The 13,448-nt window shown below is 39.9% G+C and overlaps 1 pseudogene; it reads right to left on the bottom strand.

Moving 5' to 3' along the window:
• Positions 1-1,750: 1,750 nt before the first annotated feature.
• LOC122441009 lies at positions 1,751-12,981 on the bottom strand (annotated as a pseudogene).
• Positions 12,982-13,448: the final 467 nt, after the last annotated feature.

The raw sequence follows: 13,448 nt of genomic DNA, 5'->3' as shown, positions 1-13,448 counted from the left end.
GGACATGACTAAAGTGGCTGAGCATGCACACATGCGGACTGTAGCCCGCCAGGCTCCTCTGTCCAAGGCATGAGTACTGGAGTGGGTTGCCATGCCCTCCTCCAGGGGACTCTTGCTTTGGGTACAAGTTAATCACTAAAGGGATAGTGCCTATGGCTTGAAGTATACATAATGGCCCATCTTCTGGAACCCGGCCTTCCATGTCTGTGCATGCGTGCATAGTCACTTCAGTTGTGTCTGACTCTTTGTGACTCCATGGACTGTAGCTCACCAGGCTCCCCTGTCCATGGGATTCTCCAGTCAAGAAGTGGGTTGCCATGCTCTCCTCCAGGAGATCTTCCTTGCCCAGGGATTGAACCCCTATGTATAAATCTAGACTAAATTATCTTTGTTTACTTCACAAAAAACATCCTGATAATGTCCACCTGTAAATGGCTTCGGGAAAGAAGAAATGACTACACCCCCTCCAGAGCCTGGCTGGAACTAGGCAACAGTTGCAACATCTCATTCCCTTTTACTTTACCTACCCTTTACCACTCTCTTCTATAAAAGAAACAAGCATTCAAACACAGAAAAATGGTTCTTTGAGACACTTGCTCACCATTTTCTTGGTCTGCAGGCTTTCCAAAGAGTCTCTATTGCTTGCTCCAACAACAAGTAAGGGCTTGCAATTGAAAGGTTGTTGCTGAACGATAAGACGCCGGGATTCTTGGCCTCCGGAGGAGACAAATTCAATATGGGGACAGAGACGAGGCTGGATCGCTCAGAGCTTTTGTGTAATAAAGTTTTATTAAAGTATAAAGGAGATAGAGAAAGCTTCTGACACAGGCATCAGAAGGGGGCAAAAGAGTACCCCCTGCTAGTCTTTAGCCAGATGTTATATAGTCACTCGCAGCCTGTTAGTGAAAAGAAAGGAATGTCTTAAAACTCAGAATGGCACCAGACAATTTATCCCAGGCCATAAAATGATTGACTTGAATCTTGTAGAAGGGCAGATTACCGTACAAATAGTTTCATTTGCTTAGATTAGGGGAACAATATCTGAGTATAACATACTGGTCTTTCAAGTAGTTTCTGAGCCATTTGGCGGAACTTACAGACTCTGGGGTAAATGCATAGCACATTAACATAGCTTAAGACAAACATTTCCATAAGAAAAATGTATTGGTTAACTCAAGGTTTTGAGAATAGTTAGCTTCAGGTGAAACCAGGTGTCATGGCAACAGAGCATTTTAAGAGAAACCTCCTTTTAAATTTGTACAGAGAAGAAAAAAATATCACCAGTTTGTTTCCTCCTGCCGCTTAAGAGAGATAAAAATGTCTGGCACTTGCAGCCTATTTCCTCCATTTGGAGACCCCTGGCCTTCCTGCCTGTTACCCTCTCAGAATCAGCAACAACAAAAGCAACAACAGCAAGTACTCCATACGATCTATTTTATTTGAGAAGAAATTATCTATAGGGATCCATGCGGTTCCTTGAGATAAGTGGGAATTTCCAAATATTTCACAAACAAGTTTGGGAATACAATGATGAGATTTGAAAAATGAAAAATGGAAAAATCCTGGTTATAAGAGGTATTACAAAATGTAAAACAGAGTTACATAAATTGTATAGAGAATTTGAAATCAAAATAGAAATCCACCCCTTCCCCTCCCCCCAAAATGGAAGAGGCATGTTCTATGTTTAGAGTCTCATCAAAGAGTGGCAACATCTGGCCCTTATGTTGAGCTCTGCTACCCAGGGTGCTTCTTAAGTCCTAGGATAAATAGACCCTTTTAGAGACACCTTTCCAAAGAGCATTTTCAGACCTCTCTTTAAGTCTTTATTTCTCAGCCTGTAGGTGAAGGGGTTCAGCATGGGTGTGACCATAATGTACATCACTGAGGCTGTTACGCTTGAGTGTGAGCTGTGGGTAGCAGCAGAGCTGAGGTACACTCCTAAACCTGTACAATAAAATAAGGAGACAAATGGACGGTGAGATGCATAGGTGGAAAATGCTTTATACTTCCCCTGAGATGATGAGATTTCACGTATGCAGAACACTGTCTTAGAATATGAATAAATGATACCAAAGAGGGAACCACCATCCAGGAACACAGCTACAAAATACATCACCATGTTATTGAGAAAAGTGTCAGAATTGGCAAGTTGGATCCTTTGATTGAGTTCACAGAAAAAGTGAGAAACTTCTAAGACTGTACAGAGAGACAGTCGGCACATCATTAAGCTTTCTAACAAGGAATGCAGGACACTGATCATCCAGCACACCAGCACCAACAGCCAACAGAGCCGGGGGTTCATGATGACTGTGTAGTGCAGGGGGTGACAGATGGCCACATACTGATCGTAGGCCATCATGGTCAGGAGGAAATTGTCCAACTCTGCAAACAGAATGAAAAAGTACACCTGGGTGATGCAGGCTTCAAATGTTATGACTGTGCTCTGGGTCTGGATGTTCCACATCATCTTTGGTGAAGAGGAAAAATTAAAATTTTACATAACCTCCTGCTCCATAGCATCGCACAGAGTCGGACATGACTGAAGAGACTTAGCATGCGTGCATGCATTGGAGAAGGAAATGGCAACCCACTCCAGCATTCTTGCCTGGAGAATCCCAGGGATGTAGGAGCCTGGTGGGCTGCCATCTATGGGGTCGCACAGAGTCGGACACGACTGAAGTGACTTAGCAGCAGCAGCAGCTCCTTCTGCCTTGGTAACTCAGCTTGCTCCTTGCAAAGCCTGGATCACGTAGGTCACGTAGTCTCAGAAGGTGGGGACTCACAATATTAGGAACTGGAGCTTATCTCACTCACCCATGTCCTGCTTTTTGCAATCACCAAGCCCCTGCAAATCTGCTTAATCATGCCTGTCCATGTATAAAAACTCTGCAACCCCTTTGTTCGGGGCTCAGAGCTTGGAGGGTTAACTCCTCTGGGCCCGCCGGCATAATAAGCCTGAGCTCTGCAACTCTCTGAGTGTGGTGCTTGGTTTCTCCAGTACTGGTTTCTGCAACATTTCTGGAGGCCCCAGCGAGATTCCAACCATGCTGGCCCTTTAAGTTGCCACACTGGTGGCTTGGCTGAGTTGGAGCAAAGAAATCCCGAGACGAACAAGGAGGCGTGCCACCTGATGGTATTCCAGGTTCTCTTTCAGATCAGTGTTCTGACTCTCTGGACGGCTGAGACCCAACTGAAATAAATTAAGTATTATAAGGACTCATTGGAGGGACGGACCAACCCACCAGGAATGGCCACAGGATCAGGTAAGGCCCCAGGCCAGTCCCCAGTCAGATCCTACTCCAACTGGGAGACTCATCACCTCCTTGGAGCTCCCGGGAAGGGAGCAACAGTTAAGGAAACCTGGGGACTCGGGAGAAAGGAGGCATTGTGATAACCTCTGAATGATTGTGAGTGTGAGATTGCTGATTGAACGGAGTGAGAGAAATTTTTCTTTTTGGAAACTGCAAAAACAGTTCTTTTTGCATATACAATTAAAAACAACTAGCTTGTTAAAAGGCCTACCTAGGAGAAACCTTGAAGTTAACCCTTTCCATGTCCTTAAAATACACAGCCAACTTTGCCTGAGACCTCAGCTTTGGGCAAATTAGAACTTCAAGCAAAGAAAAAAAAGGGGTAGGGGGGTGTAAAAGAGATATTTTAAATCTCAAATAGAAAACGACAAGATCTCTGTCAATCTGTCTGTCTGGTTTATGTATATCTCTGTGTATGTCTTTTGTTTTTTTCTGATAATATTGTTGAAGTTGTAAATGAATTCTAATTTAATTGGCCTTAAGAAAAGTAAGCGCTTACAAATCAAACAATTCTAAATACAAGAAAAATTAACCTAAATAAATTTCAGATTCATGTGAACTGGGAAATATTCAATATTAAATATCTAGTATTAATGCTTGTTTGTTAATCTAATAAGGAAGTAGGAGGTATGTTTTTAATAAAAAAAGTATAAAAAATAAAATTACATTTTATGAAGGGAAAAAAATAGGTCTGACTTATAGGTGGCTGTTAGAAAAAGTGATTAGAAGGTTTGTGGCAAGTGACCCTGAAAAAAAATTGTGCATGATTAGTACTGACCAAGTTTAAAATAAATTTAATTAAGTTTACCTAAATGAGTTTAAAGTAAGCTGGTGCAAAACTTGAATTCAGCCTTTCTCTCTGTTAAGAGGACATAACTTTCTTCAGATGTTGAACTGCTTTTAATAATAAATTTAACTTTCTTTTCCTCTTAATTGATCTGTCCTATGTTTACTTTTGAAATCTTTTGTTAACTTTGGCTAAGTAAATAGCTATTATTTCCCAGTAACTTATATTATCCTACCTGACTGTTATAAATCCTTTTGATATTTATTGACAAAACTTCCTAAATAACTTGACTTCTAGCTAACTTTGGGATGCTTCAGGGGGCCCCTGAGACAGGTAACTTAGTAGCTACCTGGGTTCATTGGACATGTTAAATTACATGGGAAGTACTGCTAGAGGGGTGATAAATCTTTTCAGGTTATACTGTATGGTTGATGTTACTAAATAGATATCTTAAAATTGTGTGAAATTCATATAGATCTGATATGCCCTGATAAAATATGGTCAATTATAATTCTAGTTATCATATTAAAATTTTATGACCAGGTTTCTTTGTCAATTGCAATAGAATCAGATTTTAAACATGCCTTCTATGGTTTTAGTCTCATGCCTTTAGAAGAATACTGCTAGTTCTTCAAGATTTATGGAAAAGACTTTCTAAGATTAAAGAGATAAACAAATTTTGTTATTAACAGTAAGCTGGTACCAGGCTAGAATTTGGCCTTCTCTTTGTTTAGAAAGTAAAGTTTTCTTAGAATGCAGCTTTTGATAACAAATTATAAATTCTTTGTCTTTAAGTGATTTATAGTTGCTTTTAAAATCTTTTGTTACTTTGGTAAAGTAAATAAAGATTTAAGATTATGGTACATGTAGACAAAGCTCATTCTGCTTCTACAAAAAGTAACCCCTCACGGTAAGACTTTTGCTATCCTGATGTTCTTAAAACATGGCAATAGTCTGCTCCTAAATCAGGAAATTAAAAATGGATAAACAACAGCTGAAAATCAAAGAGCCAGGGCTATGGGAAATCCAAGATGGCTGCTTGGCTTTTCCCAGCTTCCTGACAGACCTCATTTTTATTTGATGGGTTAAAGCCTTCCCTGGCTACATTGTTAATGCCCTCACAATGAGTTCTAAAAAAAAAAAAAAAAAAATTCATGTTTCACTGAATATTAAGTTCTAGTTTGTTAATTAAGGTCTGTGCTTACTCACTTCTGAGATAGTTCTTTGCTATGTTATATTGCTAAAAAGTTTAATTAAGTTATTAAAAAGTACACTCTAAGATTGTTTCTAAAGCTTATCTCAGTAACCAATCTCTGGATAAAGGTCTGATGCTCCATGATGTACAACCAGGAGATGAACACTTGGCTATAATTATTTAACTGAGTCAGATGACCTGGGGTATATTGAGCTATACCCAATAAAAGATCTTGACTTAAATTCTTGCTTGTGACCTTACTAATAGCTGCTAGCTATATTATTTTCTATGTAGCTTGCTTCAGAAGATTATTTCTTACATTACTAAATGTGTGACCGAGCCTGTGATAAACTGCTGATATGCAGTTTCATATGAGATCAATAATTGTAATAGTGTAACTCTAGATATGGGAAGAAGCAACAAGAGCAAATATTTTTCTGGACCTAGAGGTTAGTAAGGCAGGTATGTTCTAGAGACTTTTGCTCCTTACAAGGCCTGGTCTAGTCACAACACACTGAGTGGCCTGTCAATGGAATCTTTGTTAGACCTGGGAATGAGCCTTCCCAGGACTGCAGGACACAATGATCATGAAATGTCCCCAAAATATGGTCAAATATGTGGCTATGAAGGGGCCCTGCTGATTGGAAGTTGACCCTCGTCAGCTGCCTCTACAAAGATTAAATCATAGCCACTACAAGATGCTGACCTTCAACATCCCCTTGAAAGAAGTTCAGGGTGGAGAGAAAAAAAATAAGGCACTTGGTGCTCTGGGAAAAACCCAGAAAAACAGCCCTTCAGATAGTCAAATGTTTTTAGGTAAAGATTTTTATGAGTCCGAATTCTTGCATCTTCTCATACCTAGAGAAACACTAATGTCATGAACCAATGTCTGGACCTGGTTCTCCTGGCTAGCCCCACAACATCTTTCCTACTTCTATTAATCTTTGGGCCATATATCCTTAACCTTCTTATTAAGTTTGTTTCTCCAAGTAGTAGTATGACAAGAATATCCCCTGGTTAACACCCAAACAATGCTGGAACAAGCTGTCTTATTCTGTGGACTCTCATCTCCCTATGTAAGTGCACCCCAAATTCCTCAGGCTATTCTCCCTTTGAGATCTTATACAAGAGACCACCCCCAGTGATAGAAAAGCTCAAGGGAGGCCACCAACAGCTAGCTGACCAGGAGATGTCCCAACACCTCCAGGCCCTGGGAAGAGTCTTCCACCGTATCCCCAGTAAACCTTACAAAGGACACCCATTCCTTTGGGCAATTGGGTTCATCCCTCTGAGCCAGGAGATGAAGTATGGGTTAAAGATTAGAAAAAAACAAAACAAAACAAAAACACTTTAGCCAGTTTGGACAGGCCCTCGCACAGTCGTCCTGGCAACCCCTACTGCTGATAGAGTTATAGGTGTCATCCCTTGGATCCACAGACCAGAGTCAAGAAGTCAGCAGCTTCCTGTGATGACACCTGGAAGGCAGTTTGGGACCCCCAAAACCCCCTCCCTCAAGGTCCAGTTCCAAAGACAACGGCCCTCACCCATGAAGGACGCTGAGCCCTGCCCTAGTCACTTCAGAAGCTGACTAGTCAACGCATGGCAGAAGCTTGAGGATTCTTCAGCCTTGCTCCAGCAACACTCCGGCAACTGGCTGGTCAATGCGTGGTGGAAGCTTGAGGATCCAGCTATCAAAAAATATCAATGGACTTTCATTGTCAATTCTGGCTCGATCCCTAATCAGTATTATTGCCATGCTCTTCATTACAGGACCAGCTAGTCTCCCTGGCTGAGGTGGTTTTACAGAATAGCAGAGGGCTGGACCTACTGACAGCTGAAAAGAGAGGACTCTGCCTCTTCTTGAATGAAGAATGCTGCCTTTATGTAAACCAATCAGAAATAGTCAGGGACATGGCCCAACAGCTAAGGGAACAAATCATAAAATGGAGAGAGAAACTAGCTAATTCCTGGGGTAACTGGAACAATATCTGGAGCTGGGCATCGTGGCTTCTCCCTTTAACTGGTCCTGTCTTCATATTCTTTGTGGAGGGCACTCTTGTTTGGCCCTTGTATTCTCAATGCTGCTACCCAGTTCATAACCTTTCAAATTAAATCCGTAAAGTTACAAATGGTAATAGCTCAATATAGCCCTTTAAACGATGGGGAGCTCTGAATGTCCTACCAAAACATGAGATGATGCTTTCTACAATGAATGATAGAAGCACCAAGAGGGGGGAATGAAGAGGAAAAGTTAAAATTTCACATAACCTCCTGCTCCTTCTGCCTCTATAACTCAGCTTGCTCCTTGCAAAGTTTGGATCATGTAGGTCACATAGTCTCAGAAAGTGGAGACTCATGATACTAGGAACTGGAGTTTATCTCACTCACCCTTGTCCTGCTCTTTGTAATCACCAAGCCCCTGCAAACCTGCTTAATCCTGCCTCTCTGTGTATAAAAACTCTGTAACCCCTTTGTTCAGGGCTCAGAGCTTGGAGTGTTAACTCCTCTGGGTCTGCTGGCTTGATAAAGCTGAGTTCTCTGACTCTCTGAGTGTGGTGCTTGGTTTTTTGAGTATTGGTTTCTGCAACATTGGGATGGTGGTGGAGGTGAAGCAGATATCTACAAAGGACAGGTTGGAGAGGAAGAAGCACATGGGGGTGTGGAGCTGGGAGTCTGAACTGACAGCCAGAATGATGAGCAGATTTCCAAACAGTGATCAGGTACATGGAGAGGAAAAGCCCAAATATGAGGGGCTGCAGTTCTGGTTCCTGTGAAAATCCCCAGAGAAGAAATTCTGAAACTCCTGTGATGTTCCTTATTGCCTACAAGGATAGAGGAAAAATAACACGAAAAATTTGCTACAAATAGACATGTCTCACATTGTTGAAATGTTGCTTTTAAATTTCGCTGTCAAATATTAATTTTAATATTTGCCCATGGATTTTGCAATGTGTATAGGGTTCTGAGAAACAAAGTCTTCTAAAATTTCATCATGGATAAAGAATATCACAAATAAAGCATCATATATAGCATGTTCAATGGTGGCAGACACTATGAGGAAAATGAAAGCAAGTATGAGGAAAGGAGTTAGTGTGGCTACTGTTTCACATGGGTGTTCAGGCAAGACATGCAAACAGGGCCCTGAAGAATGTGCTTGTTTCAGATGTTAAAGTTTTTTTTTTTAAAGTCAATCTCTGGAGGAACATGAGCAGGAGGGAGAGTGATGAGGGATGGTGTCAGAGGATGTTGAGGAACCAGGTGGCCTCCCTGCTGCTGCTGAGACTTCAGATCAGGTGTACACAGTACACACCATGTCCCTCTTTGTTGTTTAGTCACTAAGTTGTGTCCGAGTCCTTTGCAACTCCATGGACTGTAGCCCACCAGGCTCCTCTGTCCGTGGAATTTTCCAGGCAAGAATACTGGAGTGGGTTGCCATTCCCTTTTCCAGGGCATCTTCCCAATCCAGGGGCCAAACCTGTGTCTCTTGCATCTCATGCATTGATAGGCAGATTCTTCACCCTGGAGTCACTTGGGAAGCCACTATGTACCTCTAGAAGTTTATGAAACTATTGCAAAGGTGGCCTGTGTGTTTAAATGACTCTTCTCTAGTACCTTCTGTTGATTGTGTTCTGGCCTCTATGAATGATAATCACGTTGGAATATGAGCTCAGTATCCCTGTTCTAATGATATTTCACACTCCATAGGACATCACACACACACACACACACACACACACACACACACACGCACACGCACACAGTACACCCTGACTTCTGAGGGTGTGTTATTATCACATATTTTTCATTCCTAATTATGCTCATTGTGTTAGAGGTTGATACAGCTTAGGCTGATCAGATCAGATTATATACAAATGGCATCTAGAAAATCTGGTTTTTAATCTCAGGTACCAATAAACTTGTAGTATGATTTTTTTATGTCCATTTTCTGCTTTGTATCAAAGATACAGAAATTATTTTTCCACTGAACAAGTATGCCTGTATGTGTATAGATATACATACAGATATATGTTCTTTCTCTAAAGCTTAATTTCAAGATATGCATATATATTGGGAGAAAGAGAGAAGGAGAGAGAGAGTGAGAGACAGTGGACACAAAAGGTAATAAAGACCTAATTTCAATGGCTATTCACTCCAGGATTCTTGCCTGGAGAATTCCATGGACAGAGAAGCCTGGGCTACCGTCCATGGGGCTGCAAAGCATCAGACACAACTGAGCAACTAGCACTAACACAATCTCTGGTGGTTCTTAAGAGAATGTGGCAAAGAAAAGCTTCTTTGGTTCTGGTGATATTTTATTTGCTGTTATATTTCCTTGATTTCCAGGAAAAATAATGCATAACAGAAATAAATTTATCCAAAGATAAAGTGCTGATATCTTGATGGTCTGAAACACTTATGGATTGTACAGCCTCAAGAGAAATATGAGCAAAAGGAATAAGCAAAGTTTCACAAAAGAATGTATACAAAGCACAATGACAATGAATTGAATGTTGGCTATTTTTAATAGCAGGCAACAAAAGTTGGTTTTCCTGTGCTTCCTTTATATCTGTATGTATATTATATGTACAATAATATACATATACAAAAACATATATATCATATGTATAATATATACACATATTATGTATATGTATATTATATGTATATAAAATATAAAAAATATATATATTTTTTCAGATGGTATAGCTCTTGTTTATTCGTTTCAATGACTGCATAATATGTGACATACATATTCCACAGCTAAACAACCAATTAACTTCACCAGAGGATATTTATTTACACCAAACAAGAAACCAGAGTTGTATACTAAATGACAGGCATATCTGATTATATAATTTTAAAACATTTTTTGTAAAGCAAAAAAATGAACTGTAAATATCATAGACAAATGTTAGATTGAAAAAAAAATCATTGCATATGCAGACAAAAAATTACCATCTGATATATAAGGAAGTCTTCAGAAAATGATAATAAAAATATTTTCTAAAGCATAATTTTATTTTATTTATTTATTTTTAATTTATTTTTTTCCCATTTGTTTTTATTAGTTGGAGGCTAATTACTTTACAATATTGCAGTGGTTTTTGCCATACATTGACATGAATCAGCCATGGATTTACATGTGTTCCCCATCCTGAACCCCCCTCCCACCTCCCTCCCCATCCCATCCTTCTGGGCCATCCCAGTGCACCAGCCCCGAGCACTTGTCTCATGCATCCAACCTGGACTGGCTGGCTATCTGTTTCACACTTGAAAATATACATGTTTCGATGCTGTTCTCTCAGATCATCCCACCCTTGCCTTCTCCCATAGAGTCCAAAAGTCTGTTTTATACATCTATGTTTCTTTTTCTGTCTTGCATATAGGGTTATTGTTACCATCTTTCTAAATTCCATATATATGCGTTAGTATACCTTATTGGTGTTTATCTTTCTGGCTTACTTCACTCTGTATAATGGGCTTCCTTTATATATATATATATGACTGTTTTAACATGGTCTGATAGCAGAGGAGGCAAATTTCTTTCTCCCTTTTCACATGTGAATTCATCTATTTGTTGTTCTTGGACTTTGACATTTATGTAAAGACATGAAATAAAAGAATTTAACAACATGAATGAGGCTCATAATATAAAATTACATTGTCAATGACTTGGAAACAAAAGAATATAACAGAATATTTTTAAAATGTAGGGAAACTGTAGGGTCTAATTTCTCATTTCATCTTCTATGAAGATTTGGTGATTTCAATGTGCTTAAGGAAGTTAAGGGTGATCTTCAGTCAAACAGTGGTGGAAAATGCCTTTCAAATAATGGACAAGTGTGATTCAACATTTGGAAATGGATTTAGATTCAAAAGTTCAAAATAATAATAAGGAATAGCAGATGCAAAATTTTTGGAAAAACATATAAAGGCAGTTTCTTAGCACTAAGCATGCAGAACTTTCACTATCACTTTGTTTAGAACAATAATCTGCAAGTGAAGAATATTAAAATGACAGTTTTTTTTCTTTCATAAAAGGAAGCAATGGAAAGAACACATGACGCCTTTGTCTATGAGATTTCCCAGGCAAGTATACTGGAATGGGTTTCCATTTCCTTCTCCAGGGGATCTTTCTGATCCATGGATCGAATCTGTGTCTCCCACACTGACAGGAGGATTCTTTACCACTGAGCCCTTGGGGAAGCTAAATATATATGTACGTACATAAAGTAAATAAAAGGCAAAGATCCAGCTTGTGGGAAAACTCTAATTCTTTATTTGAAAGAGTGCAATGAAAAACAGAAGCAAAATTCTTTCATCCTACCATACAAAAGGGAAGGGCTCACTGCTTCAAATTTGCTAAGTAGAAAGATCTTAAATCTTCTGAACATACACCGTGTCTGACTCTCTGTGACCCCATGGACTGTAGCCCATCAGGCTCCTCTGCCCATGGGATTTTCCAGGCAAGAATACTGGAGTGGGTTGCCATTTCCTTCTCCAGGAGATCTTCCCGACACAGGGACTGAACCCGGGTCTCCGCATTGTAGGCAGACACTTTACCGTCTGAGCCATCAGGGAAGTCGAACATACACACACAAACACACAAAACAGCAACTGTTGTTACTTAGCTTTTCCTGATGATCTTTCCATAATTTATACACATGTCAATGCATTAGGTTTTATACCTTTAGTATATATAATATCTATACATCAAGTGTCTCAATAAAGATGTTTTACTAAAGAACTGTTACATCTTGATATAAAAAGAGAATTAACCCAATTTTAAAAAGCAAAGGACTCAGATAATTCGTGGTAGAGAAAGTAAATGGCTAACAAAATCACATACATAGTTAGCCTCATGAGAAATGAAATAATTCCAAAGTAAGATCATTAGCACATGCCCTTTAACATCTTAAAAATTTTTTTATTTACTTCACAGAAGGCACTGTGAAATAGATGTCTCAGATACTGTGAAATACATGTGCTATTGTTGCAAACATGTATTTCCAGGCATTCCTTGACATGGATCTTTCTCAATATAAAAACATGGTTAATTATGGCCCATCATAAAAATTAGTAAGAAATTTCTTCATTGTATATTCCTCCATAATTAATACCCTGGGGCTTCCCTGATGGATCAGTGGTAAAGAATCTGCCTGCCAGTGCGGGAGATGCCGGTTCAATCCCTGGGTTGGAAGATCCCCTGGGAAAGGAAATGGCCACCCACTCTAATATTCCTGCCTGGGAAGTTCCATGGACAGAGGAGACTGGCGGGCTGCAGTCCATGGAGTTGCAAAATAGTCAGACACGACTTAGTGACTAGACAACAACAACAACATAGTTGATACCCATATCAGCCCTCCAGTTAATTGATAAAATATTTGGATACATGTTCTACTTTTACTGGAAGCACTTTATGCCTCTCATCTCTCTTCAAATTGGGCTCCCATTCCTATCATTTAATCGTCATCCCTGGACGTTGCCTTACTGAATCCAATGTTCACTTCTCTTTTTTTGTATCATAAAGTTACCTTGATATTTAATCCAGCAAACAAACAACCACAGTGATCTCTGTGCTCTGGGTGGGGCTGGTGCTCAAATGGCATCAGGTAAACATTCTTGGATTTCACTTTCTCTGATTTTTTTTCATCAGTTGTCTTTTGGGTTCTTGGACTCACCTGCATGGGAACTCTGAGAAGTTCTTTGTGTGGAAGTCTGAATCCCTTCCTGGACACTTGAGGAGGAAGACTGAAGCTCTGTCCCCAGACAAGACGGCAGGAAGGGGTCAAGCTTTGGCTTTTTATAGCCTCAGGACTCCAAGAGCAAAAACTGCGTCTCAATCATGCCCAGGCTGTACAAGCTCCAGGATGCAGCAGAGGAGGTATTTACAGCTCTCTATGTCTGCCCATTAGATACATTTCCCTCATGGTGCTACAACCTGTAATTCCCTGTGGGACTTCATCTGGCCAGAAAGGCTTTTCCCCTACTGTTTCTTTGCTCCTAGGATACCACTTATAAGCCAGGTGAATTCAGTTTTTATTGATCCTTCTCCATTAACTCACTTGCTTTCCAGAGGTCTAAACTCCCAGCATGTTATCTCAACCCTGAATTTAAATTTTCTAAACTCCAATACTTTGGCCCCTGATGTGAA

Source organism: Cervus canadensis, chromosome 4 (assembly GCF_019320065.1).
Source record: "Cervus canadensis isolate Bull #8, Minnesota chromosome 4, ASM1932006v1, whole genome shotgun sequence".
Classification (NCBI taxonomy): domain Eukaryota; kingdom Metazoa; phylum Chordata; class Mammalia; order Artiodactyla; family Cervidae; genus Cervus; species Cervus canadensis.
The sequence above is the reverse complement of the archived record's forward strand: the minus strand, read 5'-3'. Positions and strand labels throughout refer to the sequence as shown.